This window comes from Buteo buteo, chromosome 19 (genome assembly GCF_964188355.1).
Source record: "Buteo buteo chromosome 19, bButBut1.hap1.1, whole genome shotgun sequence".
Lineage (NCBI taxonomy): Eukaryota > Metazoa > Chordata > Aves > Accipitriformes > Accipitridae > Buteo > Buteo buteo.
The window spans coordinates 23,779,032-23,806,259 of NC_134189.1; the positions used below are offsets into that span (position 1 = coordinate 23,779,032).

The 27,228-nt window shown below is 43.0% G+C and overlaps 2 long non-coding RNA genes across 2 annotated transcripts; both read left to right on the forward strand.

Annotated features, from left to right (window-relative positions):
• Window positions 1–26: 26 nt before the first annotated feature.
• LOC142042132 (uncharacterized) lies at window positions 27–11,062 on the forward strand. Its single transcript, XR_012653629.1, has 3 exons — window positions 27–675; window positions 8,714–8,830; window positions 10,989–11,062. It is a non-coding gene; the product is annotated as an uncharacterized LOC142042132 (long non-coding RNA).
• Window positions 11,063–13,025: 1,963 nt separating this feature from the next.
• Window positions 13,026–16,335, forward strand: LOC142042131 (uncharacterized). The gene is made up of 3 exons (XR_012653628.1): window positions 13,026–13,521; window positions 15,200–15,301; window positions 15,382–16,335. It is a non-coding gene; the product is annotated as an uncharacterized LOC142042131 (long non-coding RNA).
• Window positions 16,336–27,228: the final 10,893 nt, after the last annotated feature.

The following is a 27,228-nucleotide window of genomic DNA, read 5'->3' on the forward strand; positions in this document are numbered from 1 at the left end:
GCCCCGGCCCGGCGGCTGGGCCGGCCTCGGCCGCCGGTTGCAGCCCCTCCCCGCCGGCGGCAGCAGACTCTCCAGGCCGGTCGCACCTCGCAGCCGCTCCCGCTCCTCAGGGGCGGCCGCCGCCCTGCCGAGGCCTGGCTCCGCCGCCGGCTTCTCGTCCCTGCCTGCCCCCGGGGGCACCGTCCCTGCCTGCCCCCGGGGCGCGGGCCCCTGGGCCCGTTCAGGGACTCGCAGGGGCTCTGGCCAGGGTCGCGTAGCGGGGCCCGGGCGTGGCTGGGTCTAGCCGTAGGCTCGCTGGAAGCGGGGCGTCTGCGTTTAGTGGGGGAACCACGGAGGAAGGAGAAAGGGCCGAGGGGCCGTGGGCCGCCTCAGCTGGCCGTCCTGCTCTCCTGCCCCGCCGCGGCTGCCGGTTCTCGCGGTGCTGTCCGGCGGCCTCTCCTCTGCCGTGCAGCCTTCGCACGTTTTTCTCTTGTTTTCCTCGCCTAACGCTGCCCGGCATGACTTCGTATCGCAACCGTCTCCTCACATTTCTTTATTCCCGCTCCAGAATGAAGAGGAGACTCTGGGGACACCTTGAAAAGAGCCTTTCAATATAGAAAGGGGGCTCCTAAGAAAGACTCTTCGCCAAGGCCTGTAGTGACAGGACAAGGGACAACTGTTTTAAACTGAAGGAGGGTAGGTTCAGACTGGCCATACGGAAGAAATTTTTTAGCATGAGGGCGGTGAGGCACTGGAACAGGTTGCCCAGAGAGGCTGTGGCTGCCCCATCCCTGGCAGTGTTCAAGGCCAGGTTGGATGGGGCTTGGAGCAACCTGGTCTAGTGGAAGGTGTCCCTGCCCATGGCAGGGGGTTGGAACTGGATGATCTTCAACGTCCATTCCAACCCAAACCATTCTGTGATTCCTGAATTCCAGCACCTGACGCAGTCCCAGACTGCTCTATAAATGAGGAACGGTGGCTGTTTTGATGAAAGGAAACTCAGAGCACATGGGGGAAAAAAAAAAAAAAAATTGGATTTACCAAAAGCTAAGAAAGAAGCCTAGATTTTCATGACACTTTCATGCAGTTGAGTGGCATCATTTGGAAGTCCTGAGTCAACCAAGAGGACAGGACACACGTATTTTTGGCTTGGGATGCAAAGGTTTGCAGAACCTGAACTAACGCTTGTCTCTGTATGCTTAAATACTGACACGAATATTCATTAAAAAATGGACAATTATTGTTAAACTATTGCAGTTACATGCTAGTGTTTTCCACAGTCAATCAAAGCAGAAGAAACGAAAGACTTTTTTTATGCTTCTGTGCCCTTGAACAAACTTAACCACAACTTTTCTTTCTGACCTGATATGGTGGGAAAACAGTTCTGTTGTCCCCACTGTGCATGCTTAATTGTTTTCTGATTTATTCCCAGTCCCTTTTAAACAGCTCAGTCTAGTAATTCTTCTGCAGACCTTATACCCAAATGTTGCTTCACTGAGATGAGTGTTGTTGACCAGGAGAATTAGCCATTGCAAGAGAGAAATTAAGTTGTGTAAATAAGAAAATGCCTTCCATGAGTGTCCTGGTTTCAGCTGGGTTAGAGTTAGTTTTCTTTCTAGTAGCTAGTGCTATGTTTTGGATTCAGTATGAGAAGAATGTTGATAACACGCTGATGTTTTCAGTTGTTGCCGAGTAGTGTTTAGACTAAGTCAAGGATTTTTCAGCTTCTGATGCCCAGCCAGCAAGAAGGCTGGAGGGGCACAAGAAGTTGGGAGGGGACACAGCCAGGACATCTGACCCAAACTGGCCAAAGGGGTGTTCCATACCGTGTGACGTCATGCCCAGTATATAAACTGGGGGGAGTGGGCTTGGGGGGATCGCTGCTCGGGAACTAACTGGGCATTGGTCTGCAAGTGGTGAGCAATTGCATTGTGCATCACTTGTTCTGTATATTCCAATTCTTTTATTGGTATTGTCATTTTATTGTTGTTACTATTATCATTATTAGTTTCTTCCTTTCTGTTCTATCAAACTGTTCGTATCTCAACCCACAAGTTTTACCTTTTTCCTTCTGATTCTCTCCCCCATCCCACCAGGCAGGGGGGAGTGAGTGACGGCTGCATGGTGCTTAGTTGCTGCCTGGGGTTAAACCATGACAATGAGATGGAAAAACAAGAGGAAGAAGCAGTGAACTACATACCCGCAGAGTGCCCATTATAGTCAGCTGGAGGAGGAGAAAGCCTTTGATAAAGTCTTTCACAGGGGCTGTGAGGGAGTACAACTTAAGATCTTGAAAAATAAATTTTAACTAGCAAGTGGTAAATGGCAAAAATGTGGTAGCAGTTGTGTTCAGCCTGTTCTCCGCAAGCTGGAAATGTGGTACTCGGGATGTATACCTGGAAAGTAATCACAGGTAGGGAAGATTTAACCTGGGATCAAACTGTCAGTAAGGCAGCTGTAGGAGTACAGCACAGAGGAAGTTTATGTTAATATTTACATGCCAATGCAAAAGAAGATGCTGATCCTAGGACAGGACAACATCGACCTCACAGAGGGTGGAGGCACAAAGAAAGTGGGTATGAAAAAGAAAGAGGACCTATAGTTGTTTGGGAATGTGTTTTGTCTGTCGCTCAGAAGTACTTCCCTATCTTTGGAGCGGCATGGCTGAAGGAAATAGAAATGAAGCCAGTCGCTCACTGGGTAAGGAAAAGCTGGGAAGATGGCCAGGGACGCATTGCTAAAAGCTTTGAAACATAATACTCACAGAGATGAGCATCGTCAGAATAACAGCAATAAAAGGCTGGAGGATGACAGCAGGATGGTTTGCTGTGAATAATTTATAGTAGTTTAATTCATACCAAAATAATTTATAGTAAGGATTTTAATCATAGTATAAATCATCACATGAGCAAATTTGAATTAAGTAAGCAATGTTAATCATATTTTGTAGGCATACTTTTTAACCTTTTTCTTCCCTAAAGGAGATTGATTCTCATTGTTTGCTGAACATTCAGAAATCTTGAACTAAGAGTAAGCTTTTCACAAAATAATCCTTTTTTTGTTAGCAAGGAGGATATACTACATATACACACAAGTAGTTCTGTAAGTTAATGTGTATTTAATTATTTATTTAATCCACATACATTTCCAATGTCATGATTTTGTAAACTGTTGAATTACACTTGCTATGTATTAAATAATTCTTTTGTTTATTCCAGACTTCACAAGATGTTTGTGGAATTGGAATAGTAGAAAAGAAAAAAACTAGAATTTTCAATTTGTTTTGTAAGTGAAATATGATGCATGGATCTAAGAAATGTTTTATGTTTAAAGTTGAGATATTTATTAAACAAAGCTTAAGAAACTGAGATGATAATTATAATAAATCTCAGACCTAATGATTATTCAGATTGGAAGGGGAAACTAAGCTTTCTGGCTTTAATACTGTCTAAAGTTTGTGGCTGATTTTCTTTAAGACCTTGGCAACAGATATACTGTGCTTCAATTTATTTTTTTAATGTAACAGAAGCCAAATTATTTTTACAGGGTACTGTAAATCTGGGCTTTAAAATGGATGGCCATCTTTTCATGTGTCATTTAAATAGGTTTAACTGGGGAAAAAATTACGCTCAGATTTAAAAAAAAAAAACAACCCAACATGTTAAAATATTTCTAGTTAAAAAAAAACAGAACCACAAAGAAAATATTTATTAACAACCTGGCTGGCTGCTTGTGCTTTCACACCATTCCCTTCCCAGACTCTCGCCCATTTCAAGTGCTCTGTGTCCTCTGATATGTTGACAAATAACATGCAGCCTTCTAGTTCCCAAACCAAACAGTCTTGTTATTAAGATAAAGTCTTGCAGAAGGACTGAGTCATGGACACTGGCGTCTTGATAGCTCCCCCAGTTCTTTCTTCCTCTCCTCCTCCTTGGAAATGCTGTGCAGATTCCTCTGTCTTCCCTTTTAGCAATTCATACGGAGTCATGTGTACCAGTCTGTGGTGGTTTGCTGTGGTTCCCAGGGTATGATCCGTCACAGGCTTGTGGCCGTCAACTACATTCAGCTGTGGTTCTCCAGGTCTCACAGACTGTGAAGAATAACGATCTTCAAACCATTTTCCCTTTTCTTGTTTGCACTGATGGAGACTTTCCTTCTGCCCACTGCAGTTCTCCCGGTTGCATTTGAAGGTGTCCTGTTGGTTCCCTATAGACTTATATGTCTCGTCTCCTTTGGGACCTTGAGGTGAGGTGAGGGTTGAGGCTCTTTCAGCACTGTTTTTAATTTTGCCATGGCCCTATCTGTCCAGATGTATTAGCTGGGTACTGCTTCTACTTTGCCATTACCTCCAGTTTTGTCCTAGATTTACGCCCGCCTCTCGCCCTGTGTTGGTTTGCTGAAACTGCTGTGCTTGGTTGTTACTGGTGTAGCTATTTCATGGTTAAATACAGATGCCGCTCAGTTGTACATAGTGTTTTGGGTCTGTTGCTGCCAAAGGCACCCTAGCTGAGAAACCTCTATCCACCTTGTAGTATTAGTCTTCAAATCTGTTCGGATTAGTGATTACTCCTCTTTAAACAAAACCATGTGTCGGACACATAATTTGTACTTCACACAGAGGAGCAGGAACATTTGCTCCTTACCATAAGGTGGAATGAAAAATGTATAATTGTAGTCAGTATCATCATCCCATGCTGTTTGAAATGTGGAGTTGCCCACACAGTAATAATCTTGTCATCTACATTCTTGATGACTGAGAGTCTTGTGCCGGGATTCAGTTTTCACGTCCAGAGTTTAGCTGATACCGTTATGGATGGAGGCAGCTAGTAAATGATTGCCAGCTGTGTAGATGTCTTATGCAGCTCAGGATGACAGAGTTAATTTTTGATCTCACAGGCAATGAACACTTTGCACTGGATACATTAGGTCATTTTTTTTGTTAGTCCTTGTCCTTTTTCTTGCTCTGCTCCACTCCACTCCTGGAATATGGACCTGGAGCCTTACTGTGCGTAAGGTGAAACACTTCACAGTCTTGGATGACTTATATTCATAATCTTAGACAAGTTACCTCTTCCCTGAGGGGTAAGGAAATGTGATTTTTACTAATACCTGACCGGGCACAGAGACTAAGGTCTAGTTGCACCAGTCAACAAGTGGCAAACGGTTAAATATGAGGGGCTCTGGCACTACCCAGCTTATGCAAGGTACCGCTGGCAGGGCAGGGAAATGAAGCTGGCACTCCAGAGCCTGGAGGAAGCATCCCAAAACACTTCTCTCCTTTGTGAATATGAATGTAATTATTAGTGTATCAATCTGTGCCTTTTCTATGTGTGAGACTTGTAGCATCTATCAGTAATGCTATAGTCCTGGACAGTGAGTCCCTGAGCAGTGACACTGACATTTGCCCATCAGTTGGTACTGCTGAATGTCTCAGTTGATTTCTTATCTAAACTGTGAGCAAATCCTAATGTAGCTGAGCACAGGTGGGTGGTGTACTGACAGTTCTGTAAGCAGGTCTGTGTTCAAATGTATTTACATGTGACTACTGAAGTGTGTTTACACACGTGGATTTATGGGCTTCTGTCTTCACTGGAGAACCTGGCACTGAACCCTAGTCCTCCTTTTTGTTCAATAGATAAAGAGAAGGAATGGGTGGTGAAAGTCAGGCTTCATATGGTATCCCTAAATACCTGTTTAGAGCAGGAACTCCCTCTCTCTCCGGTATTGTGGTGCCAATTCAGCCAGATGTAATTGATTATCTAGGAATGAGCAAACTTTGAGAAACATCTGGAGAAGCAGGCCTTCTTAGGACTTCAGAGATGCAATGGGGATGCATCTGCTGGACCAATGCTAACAGCACAACGCTGGTTTTTTTAATATGTATACACGTGTCACAACACATATTTATCTTTGCAAGTAAGTTACATTCTCCAGTATGCAGGTGAAAATGAAGATGTGTCACTATTTCAGATCAAGGCTTTCTTGGGGCAGACTGTGTCTTCAAGACTGCATTATCATCTACCCCATCTGTGATTCTTTGTCTCCTGAGTCATGACAATGGCTACACCAACATCAGTGGTAGTTTCAAATAATTCTCCTTTCAATCACTTTCTTCAAGCACAAAAGAAGAGGCCCTTTTCTTCCTCTGACTCTAAATCCCTTTATTGGCTTCTCTACTGGGAGGTTGGCAAAGGGGTCATTTTCTGGTATGTATCTGGTATGTATCTTTTACTCATGTAGGTTATAAATCAAATTGTACCCTGGTCTCAGGACATATGGGGTAAGTGTGGGATGCGAATGCATCCCTGCTGAGAAGCGGAGGGATTCTAAAGCCTTTAGATTCCCAGGTCCCACCGAGATTTACCTGGGCCGTGGGACAACTTCTAGATGCCTCTAAAGTGCCTGACTTAATGCTTTCAACACAGGGGAAACCTCACCTGGCTTTTCAGAATTTACCAGAATACACAACCCTCTGGCTTTTCAAGTGGGACATTTCAGAATTATCCCATGGCTTCGGTGGTTTTTTTTTCTCCCAGACCTGGCAAGACTGAGAGCTGTATCTGCCTGCAGTTGACTGAAAAGCAGTTTCCTAGATTGCCCAGATGGTGGCAGATTTGGAGGATATTAAATCGGTCTTTCAACCTGTTTTGCGATGGAACAGAATTGTTTCCTACCTGGGTTAAAGATGCCCTCTTCTGAAATTGTTACTCTTTCATACCTCTAAAGCCATTTAAATGGCTTCCATTTAAAATGGAAAATCTCTGCTTTCCAGTATAATTAGTCCTTAACACAAGTGTTATCTGCTGTTATATTTCTTGTTAAATTTCTGCTAAATCAAAGTTTAATGACTAGACTTGTTGGGGAAGGGCTTTTTATTAATTTGCCTGCTTATTTAAACTAATGAAGTGCTGTTGATTTACAGAGTGTGTGTGTGGAATTAACTCCTGCGTCTGTTGTGTCATGCAGAAAACCCATAGATTGTCTGTCTTAAAGCTTCTGGTGGGTCAGGACTTGCTCCTAGAAGGAAATATCCATCCATTGGTGCTGGGAACGCTCCCTGAGGCTTTTAAATGAGAAATTCCCATGTAGCCACACAATCTCCTCTCCTCACTCCTTGTTTCTTGAAGGCAGAACTTACATCTTTCTGCGTTTTCACCTTCTTCCTGCTACTAAAGTTTATTCAAGCCTGCAAGGTTCTGGTATTCTTTATTGATTAATATTTCCATAGATTTTAGGGGGGTACCAGAGAATTAAGTGTCACAGGCCTTCGGGAGGGAGGGTGGGCAGAAAGGATGACTGTGATAGTTTGACTTCTTGCTTAATACATACCAAAGAACTTATTTGTATTAGTTCTTTCTTCAACCCAGCAGCTAATCTGTTACTGCTGTAGGAGTTGCCTGAGTGACAAATGTGGGGTGAATATTTTGGGTATCTTTGGTTTTATGCAGTGTTCCCTGGTTTATGCTTCTGTGGGTTATGCTAGCCTTTTCATCCCAGTGTTGCCACTGGAGCTTATGTTCCGCTAACGTTCACCGTGGCTTTTGAAGTCTTTTCCTGAGTCTGTGCCTCCCATGGTAGATTCTCCTGTCTTGTAAGCATGGTTTACAATCACCAAAAATCAAATCCTTTGCATTTGAGAAATTCACTTCATTATTCTTTCTTGAAAAACAAGAAAATCCTCAAAACCAGGGAACCTGCCAAACTCCAAAATGCATCTACAATATACTACCAAACCCAAAATGCATGGAGTAAAAATAAATGTGGTGAATCATGCTTTAATCCTAATCTTAAACTCCTTTGATGCTTTTCCAATTATTTGTACATTACAATGTTTCAAGTGTTTTGAAGTAGCGTTCTTGGCATCCTCAGTTATTCAAATAGCCATACTGTGTATAGCCGTGCTTTGTGTAATTTCTTAGTTTCCTTGGGAATGTGGTGAGCTTTTTTTTGTCCTGAATGATTTTGGAAAGCTGAAATTTGGTCCATATTTAGTTACAAAATGGCAAAAACATGCAATAAATCATGCTAGAGTTTATTATATACGAAAGTGCTTTCCATTTGAGGGAATTGCATTAGCGCTACTCTAGACTGCAAGCTGTTTGTGGCAGGAAACAACATTTCATTTTGTATTTGTACAATATTAAAGTACAGTCAAGTCTTGGTCCAGTACAAGGTCACCAAGAATCTATTGTAATATAAATATAGTACAGTAGTAGATCTCCACCTGCTGGGTTTTTTTGTACATTACAGCTACAATTAGACTAAGAGAGGAAAAAATTATTTTGGCTATTACTTCTGCTTCTTCATTTAAGGAAAGAAAGGACTGTACATAATACTCAAGCTGACAAATTTGTATCCTCTGGTGACCTGACAGATGCCGCTGAGATCCTGGGCACCTGCATATTCCAAATAGCTCTGCACTGCTGAGATGGAGAAGCAATCAGTTCAGTTTTTCATTGGGGAGGATAAGGGGTTGCAACACAGTTTTGTCTCTGTTCTCTATTTAAGCTCTGTGTAAGCAAAGAGCAAATGCATGGGTCTTTCCCTTGCTGTTGTTTTAAGCTTTATGTGGGTAGAAATATAACAGTTTGTAGGTTACAGCAGGAGAGTCTGCGGTGGTTGTACTTGGAGGATTATTATGGCCATAATTATTTGCAGGTCACTCTTGGATCAGTTCTCTGACAGGTCAGTCATGATCTCTACTTGCATGCTGACTGCTTTATTTCTCTCCTAGTAGGTGTTCACCTTTGAGAAAGAAAGAAGGAGGAACTGTAACAGAAGAAAAGGCTCCTCTGGAGGACAGAAGAATTGTCAGCAAGATCTAGTCTTCCTCTGAACCTCTGCCTTGAGAGTAAGGTGAACTGATGCCTCCTGGGAGAATTCCTTAACTTTTTTTTACTGAAGATGGGGGGAGAAAGAGATGTGGTAGGAAGGGAGTGGCATTTAACTCTTGTGGCCTTTGCAAGCAGATACAATGGTATTTTATGTTTTAACTTAATTTTTTGAGTTAGGCAATTATGTTTGACTCTCAGGTATAATTACAAAAAGAGTTCTTACAGCAGGTGTTTCTTTTCCTAAAAATTTTTAACAAAACTGAAATACTTTTTTGGAATATATCAGCTTTGACATCTTTTGGAAAGGAACAGCTGTCGAAAGCAAACAGAATATTCTGTTATAGTGTGTGTGTGGAGAATATTTTGTTTCCACATTCAAATAGAAAGGGAGAGCCCGCCTTGTTCTCTGAGCTCTTGATCTGTGTGCACAGGGTATGGAAGTGAAGGTCAGTGAAAAAGAACTGAGGATATCCCTGTGTAAAACGGGGAAGCGGAACTATGGGGCTAGTTAAGCTGTGGAAAAGGCCAACTTGTGGAAAAGTTGCAGGTGAAGCTCAGTACCCAGAGAACCCAGGAGAGGAAGGAGCAGAGCCACAGCCACTTCTCCTGACCTTCTCTGCTGCGAGCCTGCAGCACTGCATGTGCAGCATGCGTGAGTCCGTAAAACACCAACCATCCAGGCAGGTTTTGGAGGAAGCCTGTGCTCTTAGGGAGGGGTGACCCATTCACAGAGCTCACGGGACGGGCGGTGATGCCTTCCAGCCTGTTTCCTCACCCATGGCTCCTGCCTGCCAGCCAGGGAGAAGCACAGAGGTGCCCGGAGGAGAGGGGCCGCTGCTGAGTAGTTGGTTCCCAGAGCTCCACGTGAACGGGTGACCACTGCATCCATCTGTCCGTCTGTTGTTTCTGAGCTCCGGAGTTTCAGTGCCCTCTCTTTGCCGCAGTAGCCGCTGCGTGTTGTCCCTTGCGACAGGGCAGGCCTTCCCCTTGGCCTGCCTTCCCTTCTCGCCTCGCCAAGCTGCGCCCCACCAGGCCCGAAAGCCTGTGGAGAAAACCTGGTTCTTCTACCAGGGCAACGCCGTCCGTCCTCAAAGGGGCCACGGACCCTCGGTTAACGCTCTGTGCCGTGGATGAGCAAAACAGTCCCCCTCCCATGGTTGAGGGCTGGGCGAACCCAACGAGCGACCGCGGCCGGAGTGCAAGGTGACGGAACCACAAAGTCACCAGAAAGCACTCGCCTCCCATCACCGGGCACTGAAGGAAAAGCCCCCGCCGCCATATTCTGATTCTGAGGGGGGAGGTCGATGCCCAAGGCCGAGCGCTGCGGCCCTTGCCCGCCGGGACCAGGGCTCCCCGGGGGGGACGGCTCGCCCGGCGCAGCGTGGGCGATCGGCAGCCCTGGCCGGGCAGCAAGCACCGGGGCCGGGCCGGGGGGGGAAAGCGGCCCCGAGGCTGCTGAGGCCGGGGGAGCAGCCCCGAAGGCCAGCGCCCCGGGGCCAGGCCCGCCGCCCCGCGTCTCCCCCACCTCCCCCGGCCTTTCGGCCCCAGGGGTGGGGTGGGCCGCACCGCTTCCCCGGGTGCCATTTGCTGCCCTCCCCTCGGCGGGGAGAGCCGGCGGCAGGCCCGGGGAGGAGCGAAGCCCCGCTGCCTTGGCGCAGCGGCCGGCCGGGGAAGGAAGGTGGGGGGCCGGGGAAGGAAGGTAGGGGCCCGGGGGCGGCTGGCGGGAGGGGGCCGGGCTCAGCCCGGCGGCCCAAGAGCCCGGCCGGGGTAGGCTGAGGGGCTGCTCGGAGGCTTTGGGAGAGGGACGGAGAGGCTCCGGCGGGAAGGGGGAAGCCGTTCGCTGGCGGGGGGTGTCGCGAAGGTCGGGAAGGAGGACCAGGTGGTGAGGGTGAGGGAGGAGCGGGGCCCAGCGCAGCCCTCGGATGGGGCTGCTTGGTGCTGCGAGGGAGGCGAAGGCTAGGTAACATGGGGTTTCATCGCGCTGGTCTCTTGGTTAAGCTCGCAGGTCGCCAAACTTCAGCTCCGTGCAGCAGGCTCATCTCCCCAAGGGTGATGTTCAACAGCCTGCGTGGGTTTAGCCCCTTTGAGGCAGCCTGTGGGTGCTGCCAAGATGCACCGCACCTGTGTCTGCCTCCTCCTCCCACCTCACACGCCACCTCTCCTCTCCTTTTCTAGATGGAGCCGGTGATAGAGCCCCTATTCTCTCTTCTCCAGGAGCCTAGGAAGAGCGATATCGCAAGCTATACAGGTGAGATGTGAATTCTGCTAGTTAAAACTCAGAGGGAAGCTTGAGGTTCTGCCGAGCAGTGTTGGGGATGTTGCGTTCCTTCTTAGCTGGCTGCTCTGGCCTGGGTTGCTGGGATGGTATGGCATGCTAGGCTAGGGCAAGGTGCTCAGCGGTATTTTGTGTTTTTTTCTGCTGTGGGTTTCTAGTAGCTGTTTTAAAGTGAGGCAATACAGCTCATTTGGAGTGAAGGAAAGCCAGCACACTTCTCTTTCAGGCTTTTTCACGGGTGAGGAAGGTCTGAGGGAGTTGCACAGCTGCATCTGAAATGCGTGACCCCCCAGCACTAGCTGTGGATGGGAACGGAGGGTTGTTCGGTTCCCATTTCACCATTAGAGACCTGGGGTCTCTGCATGGGCCTCTGGGAATAATTAGCTGCTTGGTTATAGAGTGAGGGAATGACTGCTCCTGCGAGAGGGAGCCTTTTTTATGCCTCTGGGAGAAAGCTACTTCTCAAGTGTAATTCCTGGATGTAAGAGATGGGCCCCCATTCCTCAGTAAGTGGTGGGTTTTTTTGCTTTATCGCTAGTATTTAATCTTGGCAGTTGTGGCCATGTAAATAGAGAGGATTTTGTCTCTTCAAGGACATGTTACTGATGAATTTTATTCCTTGGTGTCATAGAGGTAGGACTGAAATTCTACTGCAGAGTTTTACCTTGAATGTAGAAAGCCTGTTTTTTTGTTAGTGGAATAATCAAACTTGTTGTGTTAAATGGAAGTATATGTAGTGTGAGTAACTGAATATTTTAAAGCTAGATCGGAGATGCTAATGGCTAAGTTCTCTATTTGGATTAACAGTAAACATCTTAAGATGCTTGCAAAAATCAAGCTTGGGTAAGTGTGCATCAGATGATACTTATAATTCTATTAATGCTGAACTGATGTAAATATAAAATTTAGTCAGCAGAGTAAGATAACCAAATCATACATACTCATTTGTGAAATACATAGGTTGCATTCTTTAGGAAAGAAAGGGCCATGTTTGTTTCCTGTGAGCTTCCTTGGAATGCAATTTATTTAGCTTGTCACTACAAGAAGCATAGGTGTCATGTTAGATCTAGATATGAAAGAGATAGTTAATTGGCCATTAGTTATTTTTTTTTTATCAATAAGGATTTAACTCTTTGACTTCTGATGCATGAATATACAGTATACCTATAATAATTACACTTGTTCTTGTGATCATTAGGGAAAAAACCTGACGTGCTGACCTGTAAAAGAAGTAATTTAATTTTTTTCAGTAAATATTAACTAACGTAAGTGAGAAAGAACCTAAACACCCCTGTTGATTTTGCCTAAGGAAGCTCAAGGAGACTTTTTTGGTGTTGAAGCATCCCCACCCAAACGCATAGCTTGAAAACAGAGTTTTAATGCTAATTTAGCAGGCTGGAAGGCTTTTGAGCAAAGTTTGCAGGAACAAATAGCTAAAACCAGATATTTGTGACGGGTAGGACATTTCAGGCTGTTCCTTTTCCTTCCTTCATTTTGGCAGCTTTCCTTTACCATTCCCTGAGGGGAGGAAGAACAAGGAAATGGGGAGGGGAAGAAAGAGAAGAGGTAGGTTTCTTACCTCTCTTTTCTTTCCTGTGCCACTTTTTCTTTTCCTTGTCTTCTTGTCTCAGTCTTTATCATTTCCCTTGCCCTTTGGAAAAGGGGAATCTGGTGCAAGTTGATGCTAGGCCTGAGAAATTCAGTTACTTTGCAAGGAGCAGTTTATCTGCCTTGGGGAAGGAGGAGTGTCAGATTGCTCTCTTACTCCACCAGGGAACTGCATTTTGAGTGACAATGAGGAAGGGAGAGGCATCCCCGAAGACATTATGCAAGAAGTACTGCCTCAGCTACCTGAAGCCCACAGCCCAGACAGGGGGGCAGCCACTCCAGGAAGGCAGCAGAAGGTAGCCTGTAATAAACCCCCTCACCAAAAAAGAGGTTCCAAGAAACTTGCCCTCATTGCTGATGGCCAGAAACTGCACACAGAAGAGAAACCCTACAAGTGTACAGAATGCGGGAAGGGCTTTAAGGGGTGCTCCAGGCTCCTGAATCACCTGCAAACCCACACAAGAGAAAAAACGTTTGAGTGTGTAGAATGTGGGAAGAGCTTTAGCAGGAAGGCCAACCTGGTGGTGCACCAGAGAATCCATACAGGGGAGAGGCCCTACAAGTGCAAGGAATGTGAGAAAACTTTTAGCCGTACCTCAAACCTTATTGCTCACCGCAAAACCCATGTGAAAAAGAAAAACTTTTCCTGTACGATGTGCAGGAAAAGCTTCAGTAGAAGCACAGCTCTCTTACAGCATCAGAGAGCCCACATGGATGGGAAGCCCTATAGGTGTACTGAGTGTGGAAATAGCTTCCATCTGTGCTCAAACTTCGTCAAACATCAACGGATTCATTTGAGAGAGAGACCCAGTGAACACACAGCAGGTAACTGAATTAAAATCTGTTGAGTTTTATTTCAAGCTGTACAGACTCACAGGGAATGCTATATCAGATACTGTGGTCTCCATTTGTTCCTAAACAATTCTTCCTCCTTGCTGTAGATAGGAGTGGGGCTTTTTTGTTTGGTTGTTTTTTTCCCTTCCTACATAATATTTTTATCTCTGTCATTTGAAGAAGTGCCTTGAAAATGCCAAAGTTGAAGTTTTGACTTTGCCATTAAGGCTGCCTGGGACCTTAGACTCTGCAAAGCTCTCAGATCCTGCTAATTCCTGCTTCATAGTGTAGCCCTCGATCTTCAGAAGTGCTTAGCCAACAAAATACTAAGCTTAGGGAGATGGAAAGGATTTAGACTGTGAATCAGGGCCTTGGTAATCTCTAGCAGCTAATTTTTGTTGTATGTGGATATAAAATGAGCAGCTTTTTGTTGTCTGCAGTGGGAGGTCTCTGCTGGCCATCCCTCTGTAGTACTCTTAGCATAGCATAAACTGTCAGGCAAGCTGATTGTTTGAAGTGGGGAGTTTTCTGGATTTGGCAATATTCCATGTTCTTGTAATGACCAGAAACTCTGGGATAAAAGCTGTCACTGTGGTTTTTTTTCTGTTGTACCTTTACATGGTCAGTCCCTTTATACTTGGTCAAAAATGTTTTAATTTTTCATCTTGGGTCTTGCATAGCCACCCATAGAATTGTTCTGGGTGTTGGGGTCTTGGTCACCAGATCATGTAACAGCAGGGCAATTAAGACATGAGACCATATGAGAAGAAGGTGTTTTGTGGGTGAGGTTTTCCTGGTTTTTTAATTTGTTTTATTTTGTTTTTCCTCCTGAAAAAGATTTCTGAGCAGGAGAGCCTTTCATCTTAACAATGGAAATAATAATGAAGTTATAATGAAATGGCAAAACTGAGTTCCTAAGGTAGGGTTTGAGACCACTTAGCCTGTAGGTACAGAGAGGTGGCCTAGTAACTCTGCTGATGAGCCCTAAGGGGCTTTTAATAGGTTTTTGTAAAAGTTTATAATTCATAAGAAAACAAAATATAGTCTCATTTTTACCCTGGCAGTTGGGCAATAGTTAGTATCAGATCAACCTTATATTACACGTGCTTCAAAAGAAAGCGTGCAGACTTATTCTGGAGTAACTATAGCTACTGCATCATTGTAATTGAAGCTCTATAATAAAATTGCTTTTATGATCAAACATATGCCACATTGGTATTGCAATGTGTTGATTTCTGTATCTGATGTGATTTCAAAGAAGAGGTTTACATATTTATACCTTAATTACATTTTTCTAAATCTCAGCTGTCCTATTCCTTAACAGCTCCCTTGCTCCAGCTTTGCTTCCTCCCCAACCCCCCCCCCCCACCCACTTGCTGAGCACCGCCCCCCCCCCCCCCAAAGGTATGGGGGAAGCAGGAGGAAAGCATCTTGATTGTGATAAACCCCAAGTCTGTAATGTTTCAGGGGGCTATATCTGCCTTGTCTTTGTTCTGGTTTGGCTTAGTTTGGGCCAACATGTGACTTGAATGAAGTTTTAAGTTTAAAATGTGAGTGAGAGGAAGGGCTGTTACTGAGCTGCCTTTTCCTTGTGTGAAAGCATATTTAAAATGCTGACCTAGTGATTGGTGATAAAGTGGGTGCTTGACTTGCACTGTCTTCCTTTTAGATGCAAACCATTCTGAATTTCCTTCTTTGCATCATAAAGAAGAGCAAAGGTGTGGTGCAGAGAAACGTGAGACAGATCACTTGAATCTTGTTCTTGAAGAGTGTAAGTATAAAAAGGCTTCTAAATAGCCATGCCAAGTATTTTTACATAGCAAGCATTAACATTCTCTTCTCTTTGTACAGTAAAGAAAATGAGGGAAAATATGGATATGCTGCTTCTGAATCAGCAAAGTCAGCTGCAAGTCCTGCAAGAAATTCAGAAACAACTGAATATACTCCTCCCAGGCAATGATCTCATTAATTCAAACGTCTATAGTTTAGGACTTCTACTAGGACGGCAGGCAGCTGCAGCGGCGTCTCTTTCTTTTCCTCTTCTTAATCCCAGCAGTCTCCTCCCTGAAAATACTAGTCTCTTATCCCGGTCATCTGCTCCTGGAATTCTGCCTACCACTCAGCTCCCAATCCCTCAATATCCTGCAGCTTCTACAACTTGATCAGCTTTGTGCCATGAATGTATCCAATGTAAACAAATGTGACTACTGTTTTCTCACTCAAACCTGTGATCTCTGTGTTGGAATGTTGTAATTGTAGTACCTGTGAAGATGCTGACTACGCACTTGGGCTTGGAAAGATACATGCCTTGGATGCATCAGCAAACAGCAGTTGATCAAATCCACTGCCTATTCATTTGTTGCAGCATGCAGGCGTTTTGGCCAGTAATGTATTTTGTCAAGGCAGCTCAAGAGATCTTTATCACCGGGGTGTAGTTAAGTGGAACATCCATACATAAGATAATGCATAAAACTTAAGCAGATTTTTCTACCTGATATGTCTTTAACATGTACTTGGGCAATTGGACCTCTCCTAATGAGCTGAAGCTAATGATAAAATCATCAGAGATGCTTTAAGCAACTCCTGTTAAGTCTGATTTATACAGAGGTAAGCAACACGCTAATGCAAAGGTGTTCAATTTAACTGCACCTCTATTCCCAGCATCCATTTGCAAAAGCTTCCTTCACTCAGTAAGGCTTTAAACGAGGTGACCTTAGCTGATTCTTAGGCCAGCATTGCTACTAAAACTACAAAAAAATATTTTCTGGTTTTTTTTTGTTTAAAATAAACAAAACCCACCACCCCCGCCCCAAACCCCCAACAAAATACCACCATTCAGGTCTACCTTGCTTACTAAGAGTTTATGAGGAAAAGCCAAACTGGTTTATAGGACACTTGTTCTTTTGTTCAAAGGTGAACCCACTTGAGTCTGGTTTTAGATATTCTGTCATATCCTATTTGGATTATTACATGTTGTTGACTGTTATGTATTAGTTCATTGGGGGTAAGTAATTACCGTTTGGGGAGGAACACTGAGACGCTAAGGTGTACTATCTTGCGAAGTCTTGGTGGGGGAAATTATTTTATTCGTGCACACACACACACAGAGCCTCCCCCCAGCCCCGTTCCTGCAGGACTCTGACACAGGGCCTTTTAAGGCTAGTAAGTGCAGAGTTTTAAGAAGTGTTAGTCCTTTCTACCTCCTTGTTTCTATCAGTGACACAGTCTAGTAGCTGTGTCAGTGCCTTTGAACTTCAAAAGTGCAAAAAAAGCTAACTATGATTTACCTTTGAAGAGCTGCTGGGATAAAGAAATTTTGGGGCTTGTGCCTATGCCAAACAGTCTTTCTCTTGAACTGACATTGTGTTTGTGGGTTGTTGGTTGGGGGCGGGGGGTGTGAGTGGGGTAGGGGTGTGTTATGATGTCTTGTTAAAAGTATGCACTGTTAGTAATTAATAAAATATGATTTAGATTTTAAGAATGGGAAACACTACTACTCTTAACAAGTCATCTTATTGGTGACAGTGCAATGATGTCAGATTCTGGTCCAAAGATAAAGCTCTGTGGGATCAGGTATGACTGTCTTTGTGTTGACTGAAAAATCACACGCTGGTTCATACGAGGATTTTGTATTGGTTTTAACTTAATAGGATAATCATTTAAGGCAAATTGGGAGGCCTTAAAAGGCATTCCTTCAGTGTGAACTTGTACTGAAATGTTTGGGGTTTGTTTTCTATCAGTTGAGCGTATTGGAGGCATGTGGCTCTAGACTTAAAGAGCTCCAGTAAGAGTTCCTGACATTCTAAGGAAATGCTGGGGTACTGTTCATAATGTCTTGGATGTTTAATTTCATTTTGCTTAGAAGCAGAATCCCCTCTTCAAAGCAATGGTTAAAGTTTGTATTTTAGTGGTTTTTTAAGATGTTCAATATTAAAATGTTGCATTTTTGTTAAAATGAATCTTTGCTGAGCTTCTGTCCTTTGTAAAAGAGCACCAATGCTTAGAGTTTGATACCTGAACTGGAGTTCAGTTACTCTAATGTTTGTGCCTTCCCTAGCTCCTTCTGCTTTTCTCCCTCTATCTTCCTCTTTCCCTGCATCTAGGTATCTCCTTATACTTCTGTCTTTGGAAACTCCTCAAAAAGAAAACATAGCAAAGTCTGCCACTTCTGCTGCTTGAACCAGGTAGGAGGAATCTCTTATTTGGGGGCTTAAGTAGGATTTTTGCCTGTTGGGAGGGAGTTTGTATACGATGTTTCTGTTCATAGCTGGCAGGCTCAGGAGCACTTTGTAGCAAACCTAAGGTGAGCTGCATCCTTTTATGTTGGTGTTCTCTAATGTGTTTGTTGGGTCCCATCTGAACCTGACGATAAAGTGCTGAAATACCTCTGAACTACAGGTGTACTGGGGACCGCAGGAAGCGTTGCTGCAGAGGAGCACAAGAAACCATCGTACTTCCAATTTTTGGGTTACATCTCTCTCCTTCTATATGAGTGGAAGTCAGAAGTCTTTCTCCTCCTATCCTCCTAAGCACTTAAGTGGTTCTGAAAAGCACCTCTGATGCTAAAACTATGCGTATTCCTAGGTGGGCTGGGGCTTGGGGGCTTCTTGCCCATATTGGAAGGTATCCAGAATGCTTCCTGCCTCCTTTTCTTCCTTGCAGTGCTCTGGCAATGATGTAAAAGGGTGTGTGGGGTAGTGTCTGATAGCTTGCCAGGGATACTGGAGAGCTTTGCAGTGTTCAGGAATATGTAAGAGGATGCCACAGATGCTCTCCTGGTGAATTTTGAGTCTGTGGTCTGTGCAGGTGTATTTGATGTTGGGGACTGGGCAGTGTGTAGACAAGTGAGAGGTAATCTGGAGATGCAAGCTCCTCTGACAGCTGTCAAGTTCTAGGATTGGAGGTTTAGTGTCTTAAATCATGTCCATCTGCTTCTCTAAGGCACGTTAAAAAAAAAAAAGTATCTGTACACAAGGAGAGGTCTAGAATTCATTCTGTGCTCAAAATGTTGGAGTTCTGCAGGCAGGAGAATATAGTCCTTTTTACAGTCTGCTTTCTGGAGGAAAAGTCTGTTAAAACATCCTGGTTTTAGACTGCCGCTTCCTTCACATGGCTAAGATAACTTTTATATTATTTCCATTCCATTTTAAGCTATAGCAGCTCAGGAGCTTGGCACCAGTGAGAAAAGTATTTGTAAATAACAAGTGCTCTCGCTGCTTTAGCACTGCTCTTCTGATGAACTGTAAGTAGCTTGCTCAAGGCCTATTAGAGGTGAGGATTTGATATTTTCCTCCACCTCAGTCTTCCGTAATTAACTTGTGTGGCTGTGCCAATCTTACCGCTCCAGTCCTGCAATGATTTTTTTGTTTTGTTTTCCCTTAAGCTTTTGGGTTTTTTTGTAGGGGAAAAAAAAAAAATCAGTCCAAATCAAAATTCAGTGCCTAGAAGGGGACAGTGCTGTTGCCAGTGAAGTATCAGAGCGGAGCTGCCATGCATGTGAAGTCCTTGGAGAGTCACAGGCCCCCAAGAAGAGAGGTGTTGTGTTGGAGTTTAGAGATACTCTTCTCTTTTGTCCAGAACTCCTCCTTGGTGAAAGCCACTGGTGTATCACCAATGATGCTAGTACCTGCAAGAAGGAGCATGATCGCCGATCAGGCCTGTGCTGAGTGAGTAATCCTGCTGTTCGGTCACAGTCGGTCTGAATACTGTTGTCGGCGCAGTAGAGAGCAGTACCTAGCTGACCTAAATGTGTCTCTGGCCCTGTTTTGTGCAGGAAGGTATAAAATAGGTAGAGGAGGTGACAAGAAGAATGAGAGACTGTGGGTGGGGTTGTAACAGATGCAGAGAAATAAGGATGAGAAAAGTACCAAATATCGATACTTTTAAAAACCCCCAGCTAATCATGGGAAACAATGTCTTTCTATTTGTCTGGTCATCTGGCAGCTCCTTCGCTGTGGGACAGCTCTAGAACGATCTCTGCTCTCTGATGCTTATCCTGGACTATTTTGGGACTTTTGTTGGCCTTTTCCTTATTAAGTCCCATTTGTAGAGTACCAGTAACATAATTAATCCTTCAATCCCATTATCAGTTTCTCTACCAGCAAGTGGACTTGCCACACCTCCTGCAGTCTTGGCTTGTCTTTCTCCAGATATTTGGAAATTGCACTCTCGGGAAAGTAAAGGTGATAGCAAGATCCTCAAATGTGCTGGATTCTCTCTGGGTGCAGAGAGAACTAACAAGGGAAAAAAATAGTAAGTTTAGCCCCAATGGTAACAGTTTTCTGTGATAAATTACTAAGAACTTACTCCACAACTTAACATCACTCTCACTGATTGCATTCTTACAATCCATTACTAAGATCAGTGGATAACTTTCACCAGCATTACACAATCCCTTGGTGACTTACCTGGAAATCAGAAATAATACTAAGGCTAACCTCACATCATTGCATGTCTAAATTTCACTTGTATTATTCAGACTGGATATATTTCACTGTACTTGGTATCGTGCTCACTAATACTTTTCTGATGATGTTTTTGATAGGTGACTTTTAGATTTTTGCATCATCTGAGGAAGTCAGCTTTGTTAATCCATGTGTACTATACTCCAAGACAGACATGCCAAAGTAGGTACCAGATAATCTTGAGGGCCTTCTTCAATCTTATTTTCTCTAAGATTCTTCAAGAAGTGCAACACCTTTGTCTTCATCAGTGTCTGTCTTTAGGGTTTCTTAGAGGAGTTTTGCCTGCTGTCCTTGTTTTTTTTTTTTTTTTTTTTCCTTGAGTTACCAGACTTGATATCACCTTTGTGAACGGGATGCAGGGTATGCATAAAAACTCCACTAAATTTGGCAGAATCTTGTCAGCATTAAAGTATTGTAGGAGGAAGGTGGTGCCTGTCTTAGGTTATTATGTAACTTATTATTCTTTATACCTGTCCTAGCTAGGTGTTATGGTGCTTTACTGCTGTTCTTACTACAGCAAAACTAGCAACTGGTTTGCCCCCTTTTTCTAAACTCTCCAATTATTTAATAGTAGTTCTTGTTTTGAAGAGAAAGCCGTTCTTTACAGATTTGTAAAAAATCATGACAAATTAAGCAAATCTGGGAAAACATCCATATTCCCTGTGTGCCCAGCAAGGCAAAGAAAGGAAGTGAGGGAAGAAATAGGAGAAGGCAGCGCAGGAAAAGCAGCCTCAAGAAGCCTCAGCTGTATTGGCAGAAACAGAAAAGGAGATGTATATTGCATCCAGAGAGCTGAAGAAGAAAAGCATAATGACTATAAAATACTTGCCCACCCAGTAATATATACATCTTACTGACAGTTCTGTGTAGGTACCCTCTCTTCTTGATTCCTGCAGGAGAGTTCAAGCTATAGGATGTAGCACTGTAAGAAAGCGCCGGTGCTTCCAGCCTATATCCACTTCCCCTATTCCTGGCAGCCCCTTCCCGGTTCCCTTCGCTGAGCAACCAGCCTTCGTGCCTGGCCCATCTCTTGGGGTCCCACCAGCCCTCCCACAGTTCACTCGCCCTTCATGTCCTCCCCCCGTGGCATCGCAGCCTGGGTTGGGGCTGGCTCAGAAACACACTTCAGTGGGCAAAGCTCTTGATGATCAGAGCAGGAACAGCTGGGAACAGAAATCCTCTGTGTGGGTGCAGAGCTCTGGTTTAACCCTGTCTCAGCCCGGGTATTAAAAAGCATGCAGAAAACGCTTCCAGCGGAGGACAAGTAATCACAGTTTTCAGTGTTCATTGCAACATGAAAATCGTGTCCTTTCTTCCTCGGGGCTGTACAGGAAATCCTGAGGATCTAACTTGTGGGGGCTATACGCATGAAACAAGCAGAGCCGAGAGTTACTTTAAAAAATAAATAAATTAGGTGTTATAGTAGGCTGTTGGCAGGATTTTGTGCACTAACTAGTGCTTGGTTGCATCTGTTTTTGTTTTTTCCTGCTGACTTGGTTTCTGTACTTGGAGACTTACTGTTCTCTGAATAGAATTCTCTGGCAGCTGAACAATTATTATTTGTAAATACCAACACAGTGAAGACATCTCTTTTGCCTGCTTTTTGATTCCAGGTGTGTAGATCTTGTTAAAAATACTCTGTAGCTCCTCTTTCAATAATAAGGCTTAATTGTTATTATTTAAGTGTCTTTGAGTGCAGACTTCAAAAATTCTAATTTCACTGCTCTGATGGCAAATATTGAAGAGCTATTTAAAAGACTTCCAAACAGACATCTTTTTTGTTGTTGTTGAAGTTTACATATTCATAGAAATCAAAACTGTTAGAAACAATTTAATTTAAATGAATTCCTGTGGGAATGTCAAGAGGTTTCAAAATCTGACTGATTTCTTCCAGTGTGTCTCCCTGATCGCTCAGCAATTGTCCTGGGATTTTTGAGGCCCTCTAGCTCTGAGATGCCTATTTGGATGTTCTTGTGTCTTCTGTTGCCCTCTTCCAGTCTGTCCAAGTTTCTTTTTAGATCCTCCTTCCCTGGTTATATCATGTTTCTTCCTACATCACTCAGATTCCCTTCTTGGTTCCCCAAGGCACCTTTGGGGTCCTTACCTTCACTTAGAAGGTAACAAGGCATTTTAATTCTTATTTACTCCTGAAGCCTATGGTTGCAGCAGCTGCAGGGGAGGGAAGGGGAGCGTGTGCTTGGATACAGATAGAAATTTTAGTCTTTGCAATTATCACAGCATAGAGGCAACTGAAATGGGTTAATGCATTGCCCTGTCCTTCTAGGAGGCAATAAGTGCCAAATCCCATTTGGAAGGCACTGAAGGCTGTGTACTAGACGTGACATCCCATGGTATGGGATACCCCTTTTTATTTCTACTAAACATACTTTCATTTTTGCTAGTAGCATTCACACAGGATCCCAAATGGTGTAAAATACACTGCATTTTGCCACTTCAGCTGGGTTGGATGTGCATAGCTGTGGCACGCTCCCAACAAAGCAGCTTGTGGTGGTCAAGCTCCTGCTCATGGAGTAAGTGGCTAAAGATTTAGCTTTTGCCCCATTTCTGGAAGCACTTGATCCCCATATTTGTTCATTACTCTGGTTTACCCTTAGTTTAGTTGATCCCTCTCTTCCACTTCTCATCAGTTCCAAACCCACCTCCTGTGTCATTTGCTTGTTGCTGTGTTTGCCTTGTAGTATTTGGTCTGTAAGGTTCCCAGAACATGTTTTAAACAACAGCTCCAAATAAATAATTGTTGACTGTAATAACACCCTCTGAGGTTTTGGGGGCTGTTTTCTTCATCTTTTGTTCATGTGAAATTACTCCTATTTCTCTCTTTTATATACTGTTATGAATCCATGCATGATGAAATCTTTAAGAAGTATTAAGAACTGCAAGATAAAAATACATTCATTTACGGTGGCCTCTTGGAACCAGGCACAGCTGAAAGAAACAGGAACAAATAAATCAATAATCCAATAGCAAGGATTGTCCCTTGTAGTATCACCCTGAAAGCAAATAGATCTTTTTCCAAAGAGCAATTAATATTTTAGCAACTGAAATTAGCATAGAAGCAGAGCTGAAGGAACTGCAAGCTTCAGTTAGGGAAGTTTGGATAGTCATTGGGAATCTAGAGCCCTAAACAGGCAGAGTAAATATTATCCCCAATAATAATCTTTCATCTGCAACACGGTCCTCTTGCTTGTGCGTGGTGGTGGGTGTTTTGTTGGGTTTGTTTATTTGTTTGTTTTCTTGTTTTTTGTTTTTTCTTAGAAATAGGTGGACCTTGAGAGTTCTTAGTAGGTCAGATGAAAATCTAATTATCTATCACAGTCAGTCAGGCTTCACTCCTTGCACTTTCATCTCTGAAGGCCAGCTGTTTATCAGCATCCGTTGACTAAAAAAAAAAATAAATCCTTGCTTTCAGGCCTTTTCTAACAATAAAAAAAGCAAAACAGCACACAAATTCTGGTTTTATTCTTTTTCTGCTCATCTTTAAAGATATTTACCATTTCCAGCATGTCACTTCACACAAGTATCATCTTTCAGGAGACTTTGCATTTGTAATTGTGTTTTGTCATCTTTCCTTTCCTGTACATTAATGTTTCTATTTATATGATCCCAGTACGCATTTCATGGTCAGTGGCGTGCCTGAATACGTTGGGCTCAGCTATTTCAAAAAGTGAAGCTATTTGAAAACCTCATCATTTTGCCTATATTTTAACTAGGGCAGGGATGTAATAATTCTGGGGCTATTGCTGGAAATGCTGTGGGCTACAGAAAATTCCTGACCGACCCAGCCACCCCAAGGAGAAGCACGTCCCTTCTCTCTTCTCCTGCGTGAGGGGATAGTGCACTGCTGGCGCTAGAGGCTGAACTTATTTAGGGAACATTAAGTGTCTGGGTAATTCAACAGCACAGATCCTGGGGACACAGCTACTCTTAGAGGTAAGAAACTCCTAAGGTGTTCTGAAACTCAACGTTTTGTCCGACTTCTGGTTTTCAGGGCATTTTCCTTTATTTGTCAGGATTAAGTTTGATTTGTGGAGGATGTGACTCGGTTTAGGGCAGTCTTGGGTGCTGCTCATTGTTCCAGCTTTTCTGGGCCCCATTCTGCAGTGGCTAATTCCCTGTGTGCCTTAGAGGATCTAGGTATCCCATTCAGGGTTGCAGATACTACTTTGCAATAAAACTGGATTATTTTTCCTAGACTTCATAGTCTGTGATATAGATGTTAATAAGCTTGTTGCATTGGACACTATTGGTTGTGAGTAGACCTTTATGCAACGTCCTAATCTAGGCTCCTAGAGCAGCTCACATAAATCACATACTGGAAAGGTCTGTTCTTCCTTACAGGGAAAAAGGAAAGCCTGGATTAACTAGCTTCAACATATCTGAAGTTGGTGAAGTGATTAATATTCCCAGTGTCTAAATTAATCTAGCCTATAGGTATTGCAGTAATGAGTGCCATAGAAAAATGAATTAAAAAATGAATTATTTTGTTGGCTTAGCAGAATTTGAACTGTGTGGCATGATACCTTGTAAGACCACACATAGGTAACAGGGGTGCAAAAAAGATCTTGAAGAATTTTCTCATTCATCCATCAAGTTCACTGAAGAAACCAGTGAGTGGTGCTTCATGTAAAAATAGTATGCAAGTAATTAAAGAGTGTGTCATAATACATCAGTTGGATAGAAGGCTTTGATATGGCATTTTATAATTTTAAATTCTTGAGTTTGGAAAATTAACTACGTTCATTTATATGAAATCCTTTCAAAACTATCTCTGAAATTAGCCTAATAAGCCCATATTAGATATCCGTGCAAGTATTTTTAATGTGAAAGACATCATTTTCACTAAGTAGGAGCCCTGTGTTCCAATGCAACAGGAATATTCTGAGTTCTAACTAACCCTGCCCTCGGCAGTGCTTGCAGCCTTCCTGCTTTGTGGTCATCTGCGGTTTTAAAGAACATACTCTGTATCCCATCATTCAAATCATTAACAAATCTGTTGAGTCCTTCTGGTCTGGGGTAACACATAACATAATTTCCCAGGTTAGCATTGAATTGCAAATAAGTATTGTGATTTTTCTGACAGGTTTTGCATTAATTTTATAGTATTCTCGCCTCAGCTAATTTGTGAGAATAATCATGTCAGATAATACCAAAAACCTTTTAAAGCATAGACTGTATGCCGTCTTCAACTCTGTTTTTAACAATGCCTCTCACTCTATTGTAAGAGAAAAGTTGATATGACATAATTCAGCTTTGGAAATCTAGACTGTCTTTTATTCTTTTCCTTTTTGACTGCTACGTGACCGCTAAGTCTTGTTTCAGTATTGTTCTTGTATTGAAGTCAGGCTCACTAAAAATAGCTCCCAAGGTCTTCCTTTTCCTTTCCTATTTCCTTTGGTCTATCTTTTGCAATCTTGCCCATCTTTCCTGAGCTCTCCATGGCATCTACCAGCCTACCTCAGCTTGCTCAAGCCTACAGGTGACACTAAAAAAAAAAAATCTAACCTAAGTACTCTGCAACCTCTTTTCTATCTGCTTTGAGTCCTTACCCTTTTGTTGCTGATATTGTGTTAATTATGTAATTTCTGCAGTTCTTGCTAGCAAGACACAGATCTTGATTTCTTCTGTTGATGCTTCCCCCATCTCACTGAACAGAGAGTCAGCTCTTCTTATAGTCTTTGTCTCCCAATCAGTAATATTATAGAATACTTTCACACTATTCTACTTTCTAGTTACGTTGCCTTTTGTTGCTTGGCTGCACTTGCAGTTGCGCTTTTTTTTTTTAACATTATCTTATGTATCTGACCTACTTGTCTCCTCCTGTGTGGTTCCTGTTTGTGATTTCAGGCCAGCAGGGAAATTTGTGGCTTGTCAGATTTATTCTCTTCACCTTTTGTCCTTCCTCTACTTTGAGATAACGCATACCTGCGCACTTAATGCCATTTAAGAAACTGCTAAGCTTCCCACTACCTGCTCTCCAAGGATTTGCTTGCCTTGGGGTCTTACTGTCAGTTCTCTGAGACTGCAAATATCTAATTTCTGGAAATACCACGTCCTTACTTTATTGTTCTCCCTCTTTCCATTGGTTCAGGCACATTTCCAAATATCACCCAGAAGCTCTATAATGGTTATAGTGTAGGTTTAAGAGGGACGAATACTACAACCTTGTGGCGAGGGAAATGCAACCGATTTCATATGCCTTGGAAAGTGGAAAAAAAATAATCCAGGTAATTTTATGGTGCAGCACTTAAAGACAACATACAACTGTCTGGCTAGCAAATACAGCATCCAGCCCAACTTCCCAGTCTTCACATGAAGATAGAAAATCATTCCATGCTCTAGCAGTTTAGTAATCATTACAGAAAGATAGAAATGAAATAGTGTGCATTGGATTCTTTTCTTTAGATATGTTTCCATTTTAAATATTTACTTAAAATATTTTCTGTGTTGTTGTTTCACTGTATGGAAATACTTGTGTGTGCTACACCTGCTCTATTTTCCCATATCCTTATTTGTATATTCATTACCATGCAGCCAAGTATTCAAATGACAGCATCTCCAAATATATTCCTCAGGCATTTACGCCATGTTATTGTATTTAGAGTCATTCTACAGAGCATTTATAACATGTATAAAATATTTTCCTTGTATCTGTTTTATAAGGACCTTTTTAAAAATACTACACAATCTTTTCAGTGGCAATTTTTTCTTCTCCAGATAATCTTTCTCGCTTTGTTTTCTATATGCTCTGCAAGTACAAATAAAAAGAAAATGTTAGAAAAGAAAGAAGATAGGTGGCAAAATAACTATTTCTACTAAACATACTTAAATTATTTTTCATTTTCCCTTGCATTTTAAAGCCACTGAAGCGAGTCAATGTAATCATCTCTGGTTATTTTTAGTTAAAATAGACTGTTTATATAATAGTCGCCAATACTAACATTGCCTGATATGTACACAGAGGTATACAAAGTCTGTCTTATAAAGGCAAAATGTAGCCAGACTAGGAAATACAGAACTGATGGACAGAAGGAACACCAACTTGTTAGTAGTTTTGCTGCTTCTGCAGCTGCCAGGCTTTGAGCTGTCAACCCTGGGGTGTTCTCGCCTGCTCTTTGCAAAATATACCTTCCTTTTAGCATTCCAAACTGGACAAACTAACTTCTCAGAAGGCTGCTTTCTGTCTAGCTCGTCCTGAATGCTTTCAAAATGCTTT